Here is a 20,069-nt window from a genome sequence, read left to right as displayed (position 1 = left end):
CAAAAAAAAAAATCAATTTGTATTGAACAAAAAAACAGTGACAAAAAAAGTGCCCACATCCTTCTTGGCCGCAGAAAAGATGATTTAAGAAAAATAAAAAGCAATTTAATAGTTAATGTGTCCTCCTTTGGCCTTAAGGACTTGCTGGAGGCGCTTCGGCATGCATTTCACCAGGTTTTGTAGGTGTTGTGGATCTAGTTCTTCCCAGGCCTTGGAGCGTGGCTTCAAAATAATTATTTTTGTTGATAACACCAGTTTTGTCAACCCTGGCATCGAAAACCGCCCACAAATTCTCGATGGGGTTGAGGTCTGAGCTTTGTGGAGGCCATTCCAGCGGTTCGATCCGACAAGACCGGAAGAAAGACTTGGTCTTCTTGCCAGTATGCTTCGGGTCGTTGTTCTACAGAAATATGAATTTCGCTTCAAGGCCCGTCTGGATCAGCGAAACCTCCAGATTTTCCCGCAAGATGTTGATGTAGGAATCTGCCGTCATTATTCCGTCGATTTTCACGAGGCTTCCTACTCCACCCCATGAAAAACACCCCCCGACCATCACATTTCATCACATCACACCTCCATGCTTCACCGTTCCTTGGATTTGGCGCTCCTGAAGCTCGAGCTGCTTAACCCAAAGCGGCGGGCTCGTGTGTGGTGCAGAGCGCCACATCCAAGGAACGGTGAAGCATGGAGAAGGAAATGTGATGGTCTGGGGGTGTTTTTCATGGTGTGAAGTAGGAAGCCTCGTGAAAATAGACGGAATAATGACGGCAGATTTCTACATTAACATCTTGGGGGAAAATCTGGAGGTTTCGCTGATCCAGGAAGGGCCTTGAAGAGAAATTCATATTTCTCTAGAACAACGACCCGAAGCATACTGGCAAGAAGACCAACACACTTAAAAAAAATTACGGATTACGGTGAAATTTCACCGAACTGAAACAACAGGAAGCTCATGCCTGCCTGAGCGACTGTCACACGATTTCACAGAAGTTCGGTGAAAATAATGATGTTACCGAACTGTTCGTTAGTATTTCACAGGGTTACAGTAAAATTGTTTGTTTCACGGATTTTTTCCGGTAAAATAGTAGATTTCACCGATTTTCTCCGGTAAAATAGTTGATTTCACGGATTTTGTCGGTAAAATAGTAGATTTCACAGGAAAATCTGTATTTTTGTTGTTTACAGTTCAATTTCGGTGATTTATTTCACAGTATACTGCGATTTATTTTAAGTGTGAAGTCTTTCTTCCGGTCTTGTCGGATCGAACCGCTGGAATGGCCTCCACAAAGCTCAGACCTCAACCCCATCGAGAATTTGTGGGTGATTTTCGATGCCAGGGTTGACAAAACTGGTGTTATCAACAAAAATAATTATTTTGAAGCCACGCTCCAAGGCCTGGGAAGAACTAGATCCACAACACCTACAAAACCTGGTGAAATGCATGCCGAAGCGCCTCCAGCAAGTCCTTAAGGCCAAAGGAGGACACATTAACTATTAAATTGCTTTTTATTTTTCTTAAATCATCTTTTCTGGAGCCAAGTAGGATGTGGGCACTTTTTTTGTCACTATTTTTTTGTTCAATACAAATTGATTTTTTTTTTGAGTAAAATTCTTTTTTTATCAAAATTTCGTAAGTGCAACTTTAAAAGAATATCAAAAATAAAATATCAAAAAAGATTTAAGTGTGTTAACTTTAATTTGAACCAAATCAATTAGAGAAATTCGAAAACTGGTAAGGTGGGCACTTTATTTTGCCTATCAGTGTAAATGAGAAAAAATTGTGTGATAGTTTTTATGTGAATGTAGATGGTTAACATTCTTCTTCTTCTTCTTCTTCTTCTTCTTCTTCTTCTTCTTCTTCTTCTTCTTCTTCTTCTTCTTCTTCTTCTTCTTCTTCTTCTTCTTCTTCTTCTTCTTCTTCTTCTTCTTCTTCTTCTTCTTCTTCTTCTTCTTCTTCTTCTTCTTCTTCTTCTTCTTCTTCTTCTTCTTCTTCTTCTTCTTCTTCTTCTTCTTCTTCTTCTTCTTCTTCTTCTTCTTCTTCTTCTTCTTCTTCTTCTTCTTCTTCTTCTTCTTCTTCTTCTTCTTCTTGGCATTACGTCCTCACTGGAACAGAGCCTGCTTCTCGGCTTATTATTCTAATGAGCACTTCCACAGTTGATAACTGAGAGCTTTCTTTGCCAAAGATTACATTTTCGCATTCGTATATCGTGTGGCAGGTACGATAACACTCTATGCCCTGGGAAGTCAAGGAAATTTCCATTACGAAAAGATCCTGGACCGACTGAGAATCGAACCCAGACACCTTCAGTATGGCTTTGCTTTGTAGCCGCGGACTCTAACCACTCGGCTAAGGAAGGCCGGGAAGTGATTTACACTTTATACAAATATAATAATATAGAAACAACGGGACACAGAATAGAATTTCCCAGGAAATGGGAATCCCGGGAAATCTCATTTCCTGGGATTGGAAACTTTAATTTAAATCCACAGTAAATTTGTTGAAGGCCTCATGAGAATGTGTTAGAGCCCCTTGTAGATTCTATAAAAACTCTAAACATGGCCCTTTACATTTCCTGTGAATTTTTGAACATTAACATTAATACAGACTACTTAGAACCATTGCAGATACGTTGGAAAGCGCTGCAGCTCTTCTCAAGTTTTTACGAAACCTTCTCTTCAACGAATGCTGTCCAGGATATGATGAGTAATATTTGATTACGTCATAGGCTTTGAAATTTAATTCTACTAAATGTTAGTAGATGACCTGAATAAGTGGTCACAAAACTGTGAAACAAAATTGGGTTCGGAGTTATACCCAATTAAGGCTCCCCCAGATCTAAGCGGCTTTTTACGGCGACAGCGACAGACAATCGCCGCGATTTCGCTGCATGCACTGTTTGATGAGCGCGTCTAAGCCTCAGCGACGCGATTACGTAGCGATTCGCGTCGTGTCAGTCAAGATGGTTCCATAGAAGACACAAGGACGAAATCGCGACATTTTTTGTCGCTGTTGCCGTAAAAAGTCGCGTAGATTTGGGGGAGCCTTTAAGTGTTTCGAAACGGTATTGTACGACGTTATAATGCAGTGGTTTTCATATCGTGGCAAAGCTTTGGCAGGTGCTCCGCAATAATTTGACAAAATTGTCATTGCCTTGAAATATCTCTAATTTCTGAAATATATTTAGCAACTTTTTGCTGCCAAATACAGTTTTAAATATGCCAAACCAAATCATATATAGAATTTTGAAGAGTACAAATTTAGACAGCAAAACAACCGACCGATCTGATAATTTGTAACTCGTTGGATGCGACCAACCGATTGAATTTTTATTTAAGACCACTATTTTATTCTCTAGATTTGAACTTTTTAAAACATAATTCATTTTCATCTTATGTAGTTTTCGACGGGCAACATTTTTCCATACATTTTGTATGGGACAGATTTAGCTGCATAATTGAGTTTTTTTTAATTCAGTATGAAAAACAATGAAAAAGTTGAAGAAATCCAATTAACCCCGACAGATTATTATGGAACTTTCTGAGTGTAAAAGTTAGATCAATATACTTATCCTCGTCAAAAAAAAAATATCTGAAGAACTTGCAACTTCGATAATAAACGAAATTTTGATGAAACCGTAATACGAAAGAAGTGTTTCATCAAAATAATCCATTCAAACACATTACTACAAGGTTGAAAAAGAAATATTCGCTCCCGAAACTGGGTCAGCTGTTCGAACTAAAAAAAATTCTTAACCAAAGCGATTCTGTCGTTTTCGAACCACACATTTTTGAATATTTGATGAAACATCATTTAGATGCCTAATTGTCACAGTTTAAGCCTTGAAGTAAAAAAAACTTACTCAATCAAATTATACAAATCATGACAAATGTAGTCTAAACAATAAAAAAAAATCAAAATTATAGTGAAGATGAATTGAAGCCAAACCTAAAAATTTTCCCGAGCGCAAATCTAGAAAATAGAATATCCGTCTGAACTGAAAAATTTGATCGATTAGTCACCAACAGAAAGTGGTCAATTGATCAAGTTTGCAGATTGAACGAAATTTTGGTTCTGGATTCCAAACTGAGCGGCAATGAAGAACAGGTGCTCCGTGCAACAATTTTATTTTAAAAAGTGCTCCGCGAGCCAAAGAGGTTGAAAGCCCCTGTTATAATGTATTATAAAAATTCGATGTGCTGCACAATAAATCATACCCTTTTAGATATTATTATCATTGGTAGATATATTATGACTTTTGGCCTCAATGTTATCAAATGTGACTCAGGATCGGTTGCAGCTCCAAATGATGATGTAGGAAAAACAGTACTTGTTGGTGTTCAGTGTATAATAATCCGGAAGTGCCTCTCAAGGAACAGACATCCGGCGATCATGTTCCGAGAATACCACATTCGCCTTAAAACTTGTAGAGGCAATTTATTATGTCAATCAAATCAATTTTACATTGAGTCTCATTGAGTTTTTTTAAGAGGTCTTAGAAATTTTCCTAAATACTTCCGTTCCAAATATTCAATCTATCTATCTATATTCTATAAGAATAAAAATGGAATGGTGTTTTTAAACCAACTCGTGGGCTTGAAAATGTGTCAACAGAATTGCGTAACTCTTCCACTAATACATTCGTTCAGGACTCCGACGCACAGTGCTGCGTCCCTTGGACAAAAGTGAAAAAATCAACTATTATTTTGCACCAAATTAGGTATGCTACTTTGTTTACATATATTTGATATGAGTTAAATGAGTAGCAAAACATCGTGAACTCAATTATTTATGAGACCAGACCAACCCAAGTTGTTGAACAGTTTGATTGAATGGCGTGGATACTATTAAGGTGTGCGAATTACAATTTATCCTTTGTAGCGATTTATTTTGTTCTATGATATTTTTTGAGTGATAATCGAAATGGTAAGCATCAAACTAAATAAGTTCTATACACAACACTGTAAATAATTGTGTGTTTTTTTTTCATACAGGAGTTTTGTGATATCTAAAGCTCCCATATAATTACTTTTTCACATAGAACAAAATAACTAGCAAAACTTCAAATAGCTAAAACAAAATATCACCTCAAAACACCTCTCTGGTTTGCATCAGTTCTGTTTTAGGATGCCTTTCAAACACTGAAAATGATTGCAGCTGCTCTCATCTGCTCTTTCGATTGTAATCTTCGATTTTGTGGATGATGGTCTTGTGATAAATAACCAGGATTTTTGAACGCATGTGCAATGCCGATCTATTGAAACACAATAAACACCTGCTTCTGAACTTCTTCTTTCAAGCGTTACCTTCAAATTGGAGAGCATGTTTCTCAGCTAAGTGTTTTCCACTGTAATAAATTGAGCGCTTTTTCGCCAATTGATCATTCTTGTATTTGCATTCATGCATTTTTGGAGGAAATTTTCAACTCGGAAAGGTCCTCAACTGGTGGGTTAGATTTTATCTGCGATTATTTGGAAAATAAATTTTAATCGTTTGGCGTTTACATCACTCATGGGATTGATTAATTGCGAGTAATTTTTGCTAAGGGTAGTACACAAATTATGTCTCGCTAAATTTCAACTATTTTTATCCATTCCCCCCCCCCCCTTTGTCACGTTTTTTGTATGAGTCCTCCGAAATTTTGATAAGGTTTGTCACGCTTTACTTGACCTCCTCCCCCCTCGGAGCGTGACTTAATTTGTACATGACCCCTAATGTAAAATTTAGGCATCTCCAACAATTTAAAGAAGAGATCACAACTTTATTAAACCAAATGTACAAAATTGGCGTTTATGTCACTTATGCGATTACGTTTATCACATAGGTCAATCATGTCAGTTATAGCCCTAATGATTCCTGACAACATTCCTATAAATACCATTGAGCTAAAACGCCTATAACGGAAGTTATGATTTTTGTCCCGAGGTCCTATACATTCGAAGCACTGTGCGACGTGTTCATGTATATAAAAATTTGAGGAAAGCCAGAGAAATTCATGAAAAATCGAAACTGTGATTTTGTACGGGATTTTACAAAACCTCAATGAACAGCCTACTACGTGTCAATTATACGTTTGCCAGGACAACCAGTGTATTAATAATAAATATAACTCCTCAGTGATTTTTTCTAAAAATGTTATCGAAATCGACCTACCGATGCCGATGATCTATAATTTCGGATGTATGATGTCTGTACCCAGAACTGTAAATGAAAAAAAAAATAATATTACACAATAACCTTTTTCAGCAATAAAATCTCACGATGTTTTCGGAAATAATCTAAAATATTGAACAGTCGATTCAAGCATTGAAACAGGAAATCAAAATATATTAATCAAGAACAAAATACCCAAAATTTTCTAAGCTGCTTTAATGCACACAAAGTATCATTTAGAATTTCATAATTCCAATTGAACAACAAACTGCTCATGATATCAAAAGTATTATCGACACTTTTCGAGGGAACGATATGTCAAAGATAAAAAACATCCCTAAAATATTCAAAGTATGAGAGCTCAAATAGATGTTGTAGATTTTTCCAACCTCGTCAAGAAATGTCCTAAATGTAGCTTATACTTCGCGATAAATATATTTGACACATCCCTTGGACAAAAGTGAAAAAATCAACTATTATTTTGCACCAAATTAGGTATGCTACTTTGTTTACATATATTTGATATGAGTTAAATGAGTAGCAAAACATCGTGAACTCAATTATTTATGAGACCAGACCAACCCAAGTTGTTGAACAGTTTGATTGAATGGCGTGGATACTATTAAGGTGTGCGAATTACAATTTATCCTTTGTAGCGATTTATTTTGTTCTATGATATTTTTTGAGTGATAATCGAAATGGTAAGCATCAAACTAAATAAGTTCTATACACAACACTGTAAATAATTGTGTGTTTTTTTTTCATACAGGAGTTTTGTGATATCTAAAGCTCCCATATAATTACTTTTTCACATAGAACAAAATAACTAGCAAAACTTCAAATAGCTAAAACAAAATATCACCTCAAAACACCTCTCTGGTTTGCATCAGTTCTGTTTTAGGATGCCTTTCAAACACTGAAAATGATTGCAGCTGCTCTCATCTGCTCTTTCGATTGTAATCTTCGATTTTGTGGATGATGGTCTTGTGATAAATAACCAGGATTTTTGAACGCATGTGCAATGCCGATCTATTGAAACACAATAAACACCTGCTTCTGAACTTCTTCTTTCAAGCGTTACCTTCAAATTGGAGAGCATGTTTCTCAGCTAAGTGTTTTCCACTGTAATAAATTGAGCGCTTTTTCGCCAATTGATCATTCTTGTATTTGCATTCATGCATTTTTGGAGGAAATTTTCAACTCGGAAAGGTCCTCAACTGGTGGGTTAGATTTTATCTGCGATTATTTGGAAAATAAATTTTAATCGTTTGGCGTTTACATCACTCATGGGATTGATTAATTGCGAGTAATTTTTGCTAAGGGTAGTACACAAATTATGTCTCGCTAAATTTCAACTATTTTTATCCATCCCCCCCCCCCTTTGTCACGTTTTTTGTATGAGTCCTCCGAAATTTTGATAAGGTTTGTCACGCTTTACTTGACCTCCTCCCCCCTCGGAGCGTGACTTAATTTGTACATGACCCCTAATGTAAAATTTAGGCATCTCCAACAATTTAAAGAAGAGATCACAACTTTATTAAACCAAATGTACAAAATTGGCGTTTATGTCACTTATGCGATTACGTTTATCACATAGGTCAATCATGTCAGTTATAGCCCTAATGATTCCTGACAACATTCCTATAAATACCATTGAGCTAAAACGCCTATAACGGAAGTTATGATTTTTGTCCCGAGGTCCTATACATTCGAAGCACTGTGCGACGTGTTCATGTATATAAAAATTTGAGGAAAGCCAGAGAAATTCATGAAAAATCGAAACTGTGATTTTGTACGGGATTTTACAAAACCTCAATGAACAGCCTACTACGTGTCAATTATACGTTTGCCAGGACAACCAGTGTATTAATAATAAATATAACTCCTCAGTGATTTTTTCTAAAAATGTTATCGAAATCGACCTACCGATGCCGATGATCTATAATTTCGGATGTATGATGTCTGTACCCAGAACTGTAAATGAAAAAAAAAATAATATTACACAATAACCTTTTTCAGCAATAAAATCTCACGATGTTTTCGGAAATAATCTAAAATATTGAACAGTCGATTCAAGCATTGAAACAGGAAATCAAAATATATTAATCAAGAACAAAATACCCAAAATTTTCTAAGCTGCTTTAATGCACACAAAGTATCATTTAGAATTTCATAATTCCAATTGAACAACAAACTGCTCATGATATCAAAAGTATTATCGACACTTTTCGAGGGAACGATATGTCAAAGATAAAAAACATCCCTAAAATATTCAAAGTATGAGAGCTCAAATAGATGTTGTAGATTTTTCCAACCTCGTCAAGAAATGTCCTAAATGTAGCTTATACTTCGCGATAAATATATTTGACACATGTTTTCAGTTGATAAATCTTCATGAAAAATATAAAAATGCTAAGCCTATACTTTTATGTATGGTACAATTTCTATTATTGCAACAACTCTAAATTGAGCAAACATTCTGGCGATGTATTTAATTATCATGCAATCAACTTGCTGCAAACATGGAAATGTTAGTTTGAACCGAATTTTGGTAACATTGATAAAAATTTAATCTTTCACTCCCATCATGACCCTTCAATTCGAACGACTAGCTATTATTAGCTCAAAGGTTGGATTTGACGTATGCAAGAAGGTGAGTGTTTGCTAATGAATTCCGACAAGCTTCCAAAACTCAACCAACACGTTCAAACAAAGTTACACACAATTTAGTTGCTACTTCGTTATTGCAAGAACAGCTGTACTTACACAGTGAACGAAGAGAAGCTACTCAAGATCAGTAGCATCTTAAAATCTGTAAGTACCGTTTCGATTCATACTACGGACAGCTTCAAATTCCGGACACTCGACTTTGTATGGGAAACATTTCACACGAAATGTTTCAATTTTTGCAACATAAAACTTCTCAATTTTGAGGCTCGTTTTAATAAACATTTTCCATAGATATCCATGCAAATTTAGAATGACCAACTGCCTTAGACTTCTCTTCAGTGGTTTGATGATTTCAATTGATGATTTGACTTTCCTATTTATGATTTTCGTGAGCTGTTCGGAATTAGAATCAAAGTGTCCGGAATATGAGGCGAAAGTGAGGAAGTGTCCGGAATAAGAATCATAAAAAGTCCACACATTTCTCTTTATTTTAAAATATTCATGTTGCGGAATCAATATCTTTACCCACCATTCGAAATTTAAGTGCTCTGGAGGCTAGATAACGCAGAGAAATCATACCGAACGATTTATTTTACATGCTTTCTAATGAGTTATTCTTCACTGAGGCCTTAAGTGTCCGTAATATGAATCAAAACGGTATTGATGCTCTCATTAGTTATAACAAACAATAACGGCGCCGGCTGCGTCCGAATGCAGGTCAATTAGGGGATGGGGGGAAATGCAGACGTGTTCCTTGCTTTATAGAAGCCGAGGAATCTTCTACACTTTCACAAGAAAACACTGAGAGTTTTGTATGGAAAAGGGTTCGTTTTGGTAAACGATAAATATATAATTTGAAATGAATACCTGATCATACACACGGATGAATAAACACTAATGACGCACGAATCTTGAATTTTTAAATTACCACAATTCGGAGGATAGTAGATCAATTAATTTGAAATGAATGTAGAAGTAAATGCGGATAGTTTGTCTTGACCCCTCCCCTTGTTGCAGGTAACGAAAAAACGTGGACACAAGAGGTACAAAATCGGTCTCAAACGGATAACTCAACATCCATTTAAACTAAAAGGTTGGTGTTGTTGGCAAAGTTGTTCAGCAGATCAAAGGCTACCCAAGCAATCACTAGCCCACTTATTCGTCTTTTTTCGGCTTATAGGGCTATCGCACGGACAATGTAGGGCATGCCTTTGGTATCTGATTGAGAATTCATCTGCTAGGGCAGCACTAGTGACAAAATTACATTCAATCATACCGTTTTGAATCATATTACGGACAGCTTCAAATTGCGGACACTGTACTTTGTATGGGAAACATTTCACACGAAATGTTTCAATTTTTGCTGTTCAAAAGTTCTCCCTTTCGAGGCTCGTTTTAATAAGCTTTTTCCATAGAAATCTATGTAAACTTATAATGTCCAACTGCATTGGACGTCTCTTTAGTGGCTTGACGACTTCAACTGATGCTTCGACTTGTCTATTAATGATTTCCATGAGCTGTCCGGAATTCAAATCAAAGTGTACGGAACATGAAGCAAAAGTGAGGAAGCGTCCGGAGTAAGAATCATGAAAAGGCCACACATTACCCACTATTCGAAAGTGAAGTGTTTCCGACGCTCGATAACGCTAAGAAATCATACGTAATGATTTATTTTGTATGCTCTTTGCTCAGTTATACTTTACTAAGGCCTTAAGTGTCCGTAATATGAATCAATACGGTATGTATCTTAAGATTCTTATCAGCTAGAAGGTGTATGCTTTCGGCAAAGCTGAACAGCAGATTAAGCTATTTAGCGGCAAAGTGTCTAAATGAGAAGTTTCCCGCTAGGTGGCACTAGTGACAAATTTTCTTCTATTGTCTATATCGCGAGATCCTTATCAGCTAGAAAGTTGGTGTCTTTATCAAAACTGTTCAGCAGATCAAGGGTTATCTGACGGCGAAGAATCTTATTGGGAATCAATCCGCTAGGTGGCGCGTAATAAATCCTTACCAGGTAGACGGTTGGTGTCTTCGGCAAAACTGTACAGCAGAACAAGAGCTATCAAACAGGGAATATTTTTGCTATGTGATCCTGGTGGCTCTTAGCCAACATTCCCAATTATCCAATTATCCCAAGATCTAGATAAACTAAAAGATCAGTAAAGATTCTGAGGAGCAACAAGGTTGACGTCTACCTTCAAAATGTTCAAATGTAGGTTGACAACTCAAATCAAGGTGACACATTTTTATAATGTGTAATATTTTAAATCAAAACTACTCAATTAAATGTATATTGGTAAAATAACGAAAAATAGAATATTGAAATATTATTTCTGTACCTTGAAACCTGGGGGCCTTCCTTAGCCAAATGGTTAGAGTCCGTGGCTACTAAGCAAAACCATGCTAAAGGTTCAGGTTCTTTTATAAATGGAAATTGCCTTGACTTCCTTGAGCATAGAATATCGTCGCACCTGCCATACGATATACGAATGTGAAAATGGCAACTTTGGCAAAGAAAGCTCTCAGTTGATAACTATAGAAGTGCTCAATGAACGCCAAGCAAAGAAGAATTATCTGCCCCAGTGAGGACGTAATGCCATATGTTGCTACGACCATGTCACTAGCAACCTTGCCCACTACACCTTCACAACAAATTCTCTCCATCAACGCTAGGGGCGCTACCGAACAGACAGACAGATTTGATACAGAGAAAAATCAATCACCAATTCATATTCAAGGATGAACAAAACGAATGTTTTGATTTAGAAACTATTGTGCTCATGTGCTATCCAACACTCTTAAATTAGTTTATATTTCTATTCAAAATTAAAATATTGTTCCATTCAGACTCGTCACCACCAGATAGCCCTCAATCTGTTGAACAGAGTTGTCACTAGCACCACCAAGCAGATAAATTCTCAATAAGATTTCTTACTTCCAGATAGTCCTTAATGTGCTGAATAGCTTGGCCAAAGGCACCAACCTTCTAGCTAATAAGAATTTTTATGCAAAGAAGATTAGTTTTTACTAGCGCCACCTAGGGGATGAATTTAAAAACAGACTCTTCTACGACAGATAGCCCTTGATCTGCAGCTTTGCCGAAGACACCAACCTACTAGCTTATTTGGATGTGGATGAGATATCCGTTTGAGGCCAATTTTGGACTCCTCCACGGTTTTTCCGTTTCCAAATAAAAGGGGAAGGGTCAGGGTGATGTATCACCCAGGTATTATAAGATCCACTAACCGCATTTACTTCCAAATTTATTTCAAATTAATTAATCTGCTAGTCTCCGAATTGTGGCCATTCAAAAAATCAAGGTTCGTTTCGGAATTTTAAGGGTTAAGAAAAATGTTAAAAATTTAAGTAACGATTATTTACAAGAAATCGGACGTTTGCCTTAAGGGTATCATGCTGCATGCTGTACAAATATAGACAAACTGCTGTAATACCAGGAAAAAATAACCTCTACAGCGGTTCCAAATTAAAGCATGGCAGCGTCCATAAATGAAGTAGCATTTTTGGACAATTTTCGACACCCCCCCTCCACCATAGTAGCCTACATTCCCATATCTAATACATGGTTCGTCAAAAAATCTTAGATTCCCTCCCCCATAAAATGCTACGTCATCTAAGGAAGGTCCCTTTCGAAATTTTGAAGTTCTCTACCAATGAGTTACATAGTCAACTCTCCCTTAGGGGAAGGGGTGGTAAAATGAACACCTTAAGGAAATCATCTTGTTTCTGATAGAAAAACGAGGAATTTGTATAGTTCAGTTGCACAACATCAAAAATGGGGATGTAATCTATAGTAGCTACATGAATTCAGACTAAAATAGCTAAATTTTCACATATTTTCATCGATATCAAAATGCGATGCAAATGTTCATTTTACCTCCACTATGTGGGTAAAATGAACAGCATGCAAAAAACGTGAGCAAAACAAATATTTCTGGAAATGTTCATTGCCCCACCGAAAATATATCCAATAATGAGTGTAACCCGTTTAAAAAGAATTCGAAAGGTATCAGATTTGGCATCATATCATAACGATATTCACCTCACTAAAAGACCTCATGTCTTCCGAGCTAAAAGTTACGTCAGTTCTAATTTTCAAACGTGGTTTTCTAAAATCTTAGTTTTTGTTGATATTATCACTTCAATTGACCTCCTTATCAACTCGAACACTCAGATTTATGCTCTAAATCGTCCGTGCGTGATAAAAATTCATCGAAATTTGTTTTTTCTCGGTAAAAGGCATGGTGTTCATTTTACCACCACTTCCCCTACTCTTTATTTGTATCTCGATATTTCCCCTAACTCGATGGAATGCGCAGTCCCTTCAATCTAGCATACTTTGATTCCTCTGTATGTCGATACCTCTCTAACTCGATGCGATCTGTTTCAGTTTCCTACGCAAGTTTACCTCTCTAACTCGATATTTTCATAAAACATTTCTTTCAAATGTTATTTTTTTTTATAAATTTGATTATTATGATTGTACTGATAGTAAAATGAAGGTTGATAAGCCATTTCAGAGTGATACAAATTTAAATTTTTGAAGACTATTCAAAATGTGTCGTGTTGATAAATATGCTAAAAAATTCCTTTTTTTCACATTTAATTTACTATTGTGAATGTACTTTGTCAAAATATTGCTATTTGCATTTGAGATGCAAATATCTACTTAACGTCCTCCAAATGCGGTAACACAAAACAATCAAAGGGCACCTAGCAACGATTGTATAAATCACCGCCACCCCAACAAGAAAAATCTTTCTTTGACATCGCATTTCTTGTGAAAAATCTTACCGCGTTTGGTGTACCCGCATTTGATATTTGCAAAATACGTGTCTCGATATATATATATTTCGATACTTTCCTTACTCAATGGTCCCTTCAATATCGAGTTAGGAAGAGTTGACTGTATAAGTAAGTAAGCTTATAATTATTACGTAATTGTTGAGTAGGGAGGAAAAATGATTTATTTTTCAAAATATTTTTTCCTATTTTAATGAATTATGAATTTAAATTTGGACGAGAACAGAGATAAAATTTAAAATTCATCATGAGAACGATTGCTATATTATTTTTATTGAACTTTATTTGATATTTCTACCAAACTCAGAAAACAGTTCCATCCCATTAAGTGGTTTTCCGCCATGCATAACAGTAATAACAAATAATAATAAAATATTTAAAAACTCGTCAATTATTGAAATTTTACGTGCTGCATTTCGATTGATAACTTATTAATGGTATATTTTGATCACGTTTTATACCTCTTTACACTTTTAGAGAGGAATTAAATTAGGTTAAAATTAAATGCGATGGGGCATAACCTTACATTTACGTTTTCTTCCTAATGCGTTACGTATGTTATGGTTGATCCCTTATGTACACCAAATATGTACTCAAAATTAAAATCTATGATTTATGAATCCTATTATTGCAATGGTTGACTTACTGATGTGGTTTAACGCATGAAACTGGATGTGTCCCACTCGCCCCGTTTAGCGAGGTAACTGCGTCTAATGACTCACTGTCCACGTTTTTTCAATACATACCAATCCAATGTACCTATACGATTATCGGAATGATCAACATTCTCAGTATAAAATTCCACGGAAAACCTCGGGCACATTGCTTATTCACAGCTCTCGTCAATTAATCATGTTTTCGTAAATCCAATTCACCTTTTGTGTGCAAACTTCGACCTTTCTCTCCACTCCACTAAGCTTTCCCTTCTACGAAATGCCACCAACAGTGTGTAGTAAAAGCTCCCACTGTTCTCCTCACTTCTCGCCATCGTTTTCCTCCCAACGAACGAGGGAAACTTTCATTCAGCACCGAGTTCGCTTCTGTGCCATATGATTTCCACGAAGCTGCCGATCCGAGCCCGAACTCATCCGATTGCTCGTCCTTGCAAACCGAGAGCCCGGTCCAAAAATCGAAACACAGAGACACAGGATTCGTGCTCGTGCTAGAAGGACTTCCTGCGGTAACCTTAGTTCGTGGTTCAGTTAAAATCAGAACGTCAAACGGGAAACAACGCGCACAACCTAACATTACCACAACACACTATCTCACACAGATACAGACCACACATCCACCACCGGCGCCACACCTCTAGTCCTGCCTGCCTATCTTCATCCTAGGTCACACACCACCATCAATATCCCCACGCATCATCGCACACACCACCCTCACTTTTTACCTCACAAAGTCGCAGCAGAAAGCGTGGTTCTTCAACCTTCCTCCTTTGTAAAAAGTGACAACACAAGAAAAGTAAGAAGAAAACTTTCGAGAGTGGAACATATTTGTTGGCGCTTTTCCAACGCGGTCGTCGGACGCCGTTTTTCGCAGAACTTGAAGTCTACAGTTTCGTCATCATTTTCCGTCAGTCGTTTGTGTTTCTCGATTATTAATTATGGGACTCTCTTCGGTCGGTGCTAGCTTCCGTTTTCCGCCACTTTTCTTCGACGCCGAGGCTGATTGCTGAAGTACAAGAAGTGACAATTTTCCTCAGTGAACTTCATTTCCTTGTTTAATTTATTCGGACAAGGCAGAAAATTTCGAGTGGGTTTTACCGGACGGCTCCGAAAAATTTCCCAGGAAGCAGCATTCGTGAACCTTCAATATTCAACTACGTGGTGCGCCGTAGTAGTGCCGAGGAAAGATGACTGATGGGCCGTAATTGAAAGTGTAATTACTGCTGTTGTGCATATTGAAATTGATCCCCAGCCAAACAGAACAGTGGAATGCAGAGCTATGGAAATGAGGATGCATAATAAATTCGACGGATGAGGCTGATGAAAATTGAAATTGTGCAGTGCAGACTGTGGTGGGATTGTGGTGGAAAGTTCAGTCAGTGGATTTGCATGAGTCACCCCGTTTTTGTCATTGAAATTGATTCATCCGGAGATTATTCCGCCAATTTGGCTGATGAAGCAAAACTATGCATATTTGAATAAAGTGGTTTACCTACCGAGTATTTGTGGGATAAGCCGATCTGGAAAAGTGATTGGCGACGTTCTAGATCAAATGAATCTGATATGCTTGTCATTATTCATAACTGCATTCATATCGAATCGGTTGAAAATGGATTGGAAAAATTAAGTGCTTTAATGCGTATGCAGGACCAGCGAACATAGAGTAATTCTCGTGCAATTCATCAAGTGTAGTATTTTTAATAACTTCATTGGTCATGTCACATTTTATTAAAACACATAATATTATTGTACTGTTTTCAGGGTGAATTTTCAAGTTATAAATTATTCCCTTCAGTGAAGTCTTTCTAATATTGTTTCTATCTAATCAATTTTATAGAGTTTAAAAAAAATTTCTTCAAAATTAAATTGATGAAAAGTTTGTGTTACATCTAATTTGTCATAAAGTAAAACAAGTCTTTGTTAATAGCAGTTCACTCTAAATTATTCTTCATTTTACTGAATAAATATTTTATGAATATTCAGCAGATTCCAAACTTTTTAACATGCTTGTGTATCAAATTTAGTTTGTAACATTCATGAAGTTATGGTCAAACAAAGATTTTAGTAGAATTATGAGAGAATAATAATGTCATGGAAATTTCACTGAAAGTTTTTGAAATAAATCTTGAAGTCGATTGCACCACCTTTAAACCTTAATATTTTGGCTCACACATTGAAGTTTCTCTTTTTATGTGATTTGAATTCTGCAGAGCACACGAGTTTTTTGTTTTGAAAAATTTAGTAAAATAAGTCCCACCCCAGATAGCCGTAGCGGTAAACGCGCAGCAAGAGCAAGACCAAGCTGAGGGTCTTGTGTTCGAATCCCACCGGTCGAGGATCTTTTCGTCGAGCTGAGAAGCAGGCTTTGGCCCAGTTGGGATGTAACGCCAGAAAGAAGAAGAAGTCCCACCCTACTACTAATAAGCTATCACGTGGGATATTGTTTCAAAATTTCATTATGATTAATATTTTTAATGCATGTCATCAAAATAATTAAATGTTTTTCGTTATTATTCGTATAATTTACACTTTTATACTTTCTAATTCAAATTACAGACATTCTAGCTTGTGTGAAAAATGGTTCAAAATTTGCTGCTCAAACAGTCAGCCATGATTTTAACCAGATCTAGGACATAATAATTATAAGAACTGTTATAAGAACTGCTCATTTTATAAAGATGACACCTTATACATGCAATATATTTTTCATCTATCAATGAAATCGTAATCGGTTTCTGTCCATCTTTTGACTTATATTGTACAATGTCATTATAATAAAAAAGCCACCAAAAAAATAAAATTTCACACTTATAAGGCACTACGTTTAGAACAGTCGATTTTTGGAGGTTATCAAAAGCATTGATTATTGAAAATTGGCTGGAAAACTCGACAATTTTGTTTATTTTCCCTAAAGGTTCGTTATTCGATAGCATCATCAATCAGAAGTATGCTTTATAATATCAAGTTATTATAGGAGCAAAAATTTCCCAGATATCATAAAATAATTTCTCAGAAAAAAATATTTTTCAATTCAATGGAAGCAATTCTCGTTGAAACCACACAGCGTCACTGATCGCTAGTTTATGCTAAAACTAAAGGGTGGTCCTTTCGGTTTTCTTATATTGGTGGACCCTTCGTACGACAGCTAGCTGAACAGTTTTTGAAAAAGCCCATTTTGTGTTAAATCTTAGGTATTTCTTCACGTGATATATCTCATATTTCCTTTGGAACACACGGTGTGCTGGAACACACATACTATCGAACTTGCATGAACCTCCGATCTTTTTTCACTAAAAGTTAGCCTTGGTAGTCCAAAAAAAGCTTGCGGTATATTAAAAAATCTTTCACCGGCAAAAATTTGAAAAAAGTTGATTTTTATATTTTTGCCCTTTCTTTATATAAGGGTTTATATGAGAATATTAGAGTTACACTAATTTTAATGAATTTTTGACGGTTAATTGCCAATTTGACATATATTGAACACGAATGAATCATCAGATGTTTCAAATTGAGTATCATTTCCTACGTACACACATACAATATGACCAGCCCATGGTGCCATGAAAATGCGGCATATGCTTGCTAAAAATCACTATTCTTTTTTGGATAGCTAGCTATTCATACGAACGCTTGTATTCTTCATTCTGGAAAAACGTTCCAACTTGGACATAGACTGTGAGCTTATGCAAGTTTTTTCTATAAGGTGTCTCAATTGTTTCCATACCTAAGGAGTTGATCATAGTAGCTGAATCAAATCAGTACTTGCATATTGATGTACAGTGAGTCACAGTGAACATCGTCCACCCTCATATTTTCCTCTCATAGTTCTGTTATTATTATATACTAGTGGTCCCGGCAAACTTTGTCTTGCTATCAAGTAGGCTGTTGAAAAACGACATGGATCATCCCATACAAAATGACAGTTCCGTTCACGCTCGTTTTTCCGATTTTCCCGGTAAATATCCTGGGATTTTTATACACACAAACACGTCGGAACCCTTGACGAACAAAACGAAGGAAGAATCATTTAAATCCGTTGACCCGTTCTGAAGCCTTTTCGTGACATACAAACACCATTCCATTTTTATTTATATAGATATATAAAAAAGCTGTGGTTTTCTTATTCATACAATTATTTGCATATTTCCATTACTTCATTGTGGCACTGTTTTTATAAATATTAAAAACAAAATGGAATCGAAAAATAATAAAGTAAATTTAAACCATAAATATGAGTCACAGTAAAAATCGTCCACCGATATCAATTTATAGTTGATCTAAAAGAATTGTCATTTTTTCAGGTATCAACCCATAAACTAGTATCGAGTAGGTAAGCCTTTGCTCTTTTAAATTTTCCTGAGACGATTTGGCATAGATCGCACAAGTTTCTCAGTTTATGTTTTAGCGATCTTAAATTTAAATTTAAATTGAAATTTTCGAATTGAAAGCATTTCATCGTACCTTATATGATCATGGGGCCCAGATAGCCGTAGCGGTAAACGCGCAGCTATTCAGCAAGACCAAGCTGAGGGTCGTGGGTTCGAATCCCACCGGTCGAGGATCTTTTCGGGTTGGAAATTTTCTCGACTTCCCAGGGCATAGAGTATCTTCGTACCTGCCACACGATATACGCATGCAAAAATGGTCATTGGCATAGTAAGCTCTCAGTTAATAACTGTGGAAGTGCTCATAAGAACACTAAGCTGAGAAGCAGGCTCTGTCCCAGTGGGGACGTAACGCCAGAAAGAAGAAGATGATCATATAAATTGTTTAAGACAGATTATACAAATATATTCATAAATAGAATAAAAGGATTTCAGTTTTTTATTCAAAAGTAAATGTAGCTTATATTTTTAAACTACGAGTGTCGTTGTAAAACATCATTAGGCATAATCCTACAATACTTCTATATAACTTATGTGTATAAGTGGATGAATTTTCTTCAAATTGTTCTAGCTACAATTTATTGTTTATTCGTATTAGTGTGAACTAATGTGTAAAACATGTATATACATATATTTTTAATAAATAAAGATACTTTTTAATTTAAAAGTATTAAAATGTAACACTACTTGCACCAAACTTTTTAATTTAAAAGTATTAAAATGTAACACTACTTGCACCAATAACAAGAACAAGAGTAATATCATTCGTACTATACATAATTACACCACATTTGTTTTGAGAACAGATGTTTGTTATTGGTGATCCACTTACCCCACCATGGTGGGGCAAGTGGATCATCATTTTTTTCAAGTCCCTCATACTCAATACATAACAATCAGAAAAATCGAAATAAATGACGATTTGAAGAATATTAGTCCCTCATTTGTTATTCACAGAAAAAAGTTTGAATTGCATTTTTCACGTTAGCTGTACATAACAATGAAGTTGACAATTGATTTTTCTGTATCCACTTACCCCACGGTACCTTACTCTATACGGTAGTACACCCTTTTGCAACAAATTTGGTGATTTTCAGTTGATTTTTGCCATTTTTGTGTAGTTTTATCACAAGTTTTCTTATATCTGACGATGTTTGTTTATTTCGTCCCATTTAAATGGAAAAACTCTAAAAAACAAAACCATTTTTATTCTTGCATAGCAGATCGTGCTTGAATGTATATGTGTGCGCGAGATAAAGAAATGATATGAATGAAAACTTTATAATGTTACCCCAAAAATCATGCATAGCGGCAAGGTGGACGATTTTCACTGTGACCTTATTATTGATTATTTTTACAAATTTAAAGCTT

General features: G+C 36.0%; 1 protein-coding gene across 3 annotated transcripts in view; it reads left to right on the top strand.

Moving 5' to 3' along the window:
* Positions 1-20,069, top strand: part of LOC5569544 (pleckstrin homology domain-containing family G member 5) — a 380,350-nt gene that overhangs the window by 77,527 nt on the left and 282,754 nt on the right. Inside the window, exon 1 of one of the 3 annotated variants that reach the window (XM_021848742.1) lies at positions 14,387-15,109. The exons of the other annotated variants lie outside the window; for them this stretch is intronic. The gene's annotated coding sequence lies outside the window, so the exon portion shown is untranslated. Of the gene's footprint in view, positions 1-14,386; positions 15,110-20,069 lie in introns of those variants that run through there. 3 annotated transcript variants of the gene reach the window in all.

Source organism: Aedes aegypti, chromosome 3 (genome assembly GCF_002204515.2).
Source record: "Aedes aegypti strain LVP_AGWG chromosome 3, AaegL5.0 Primary Assembly, whole genome shotgun sequence".
Lineage (NCBI taxonomy): Eukaryota > Metazoa > Arthropoda > Insecta > Diptera > Culicidae > Aedes > Aedes aegypti.
The sequence above is the reverse complement of the archived record's forward strand: the minus strand, read 5'-3'. Positions and strand labels throughout refer to the sequence as shown.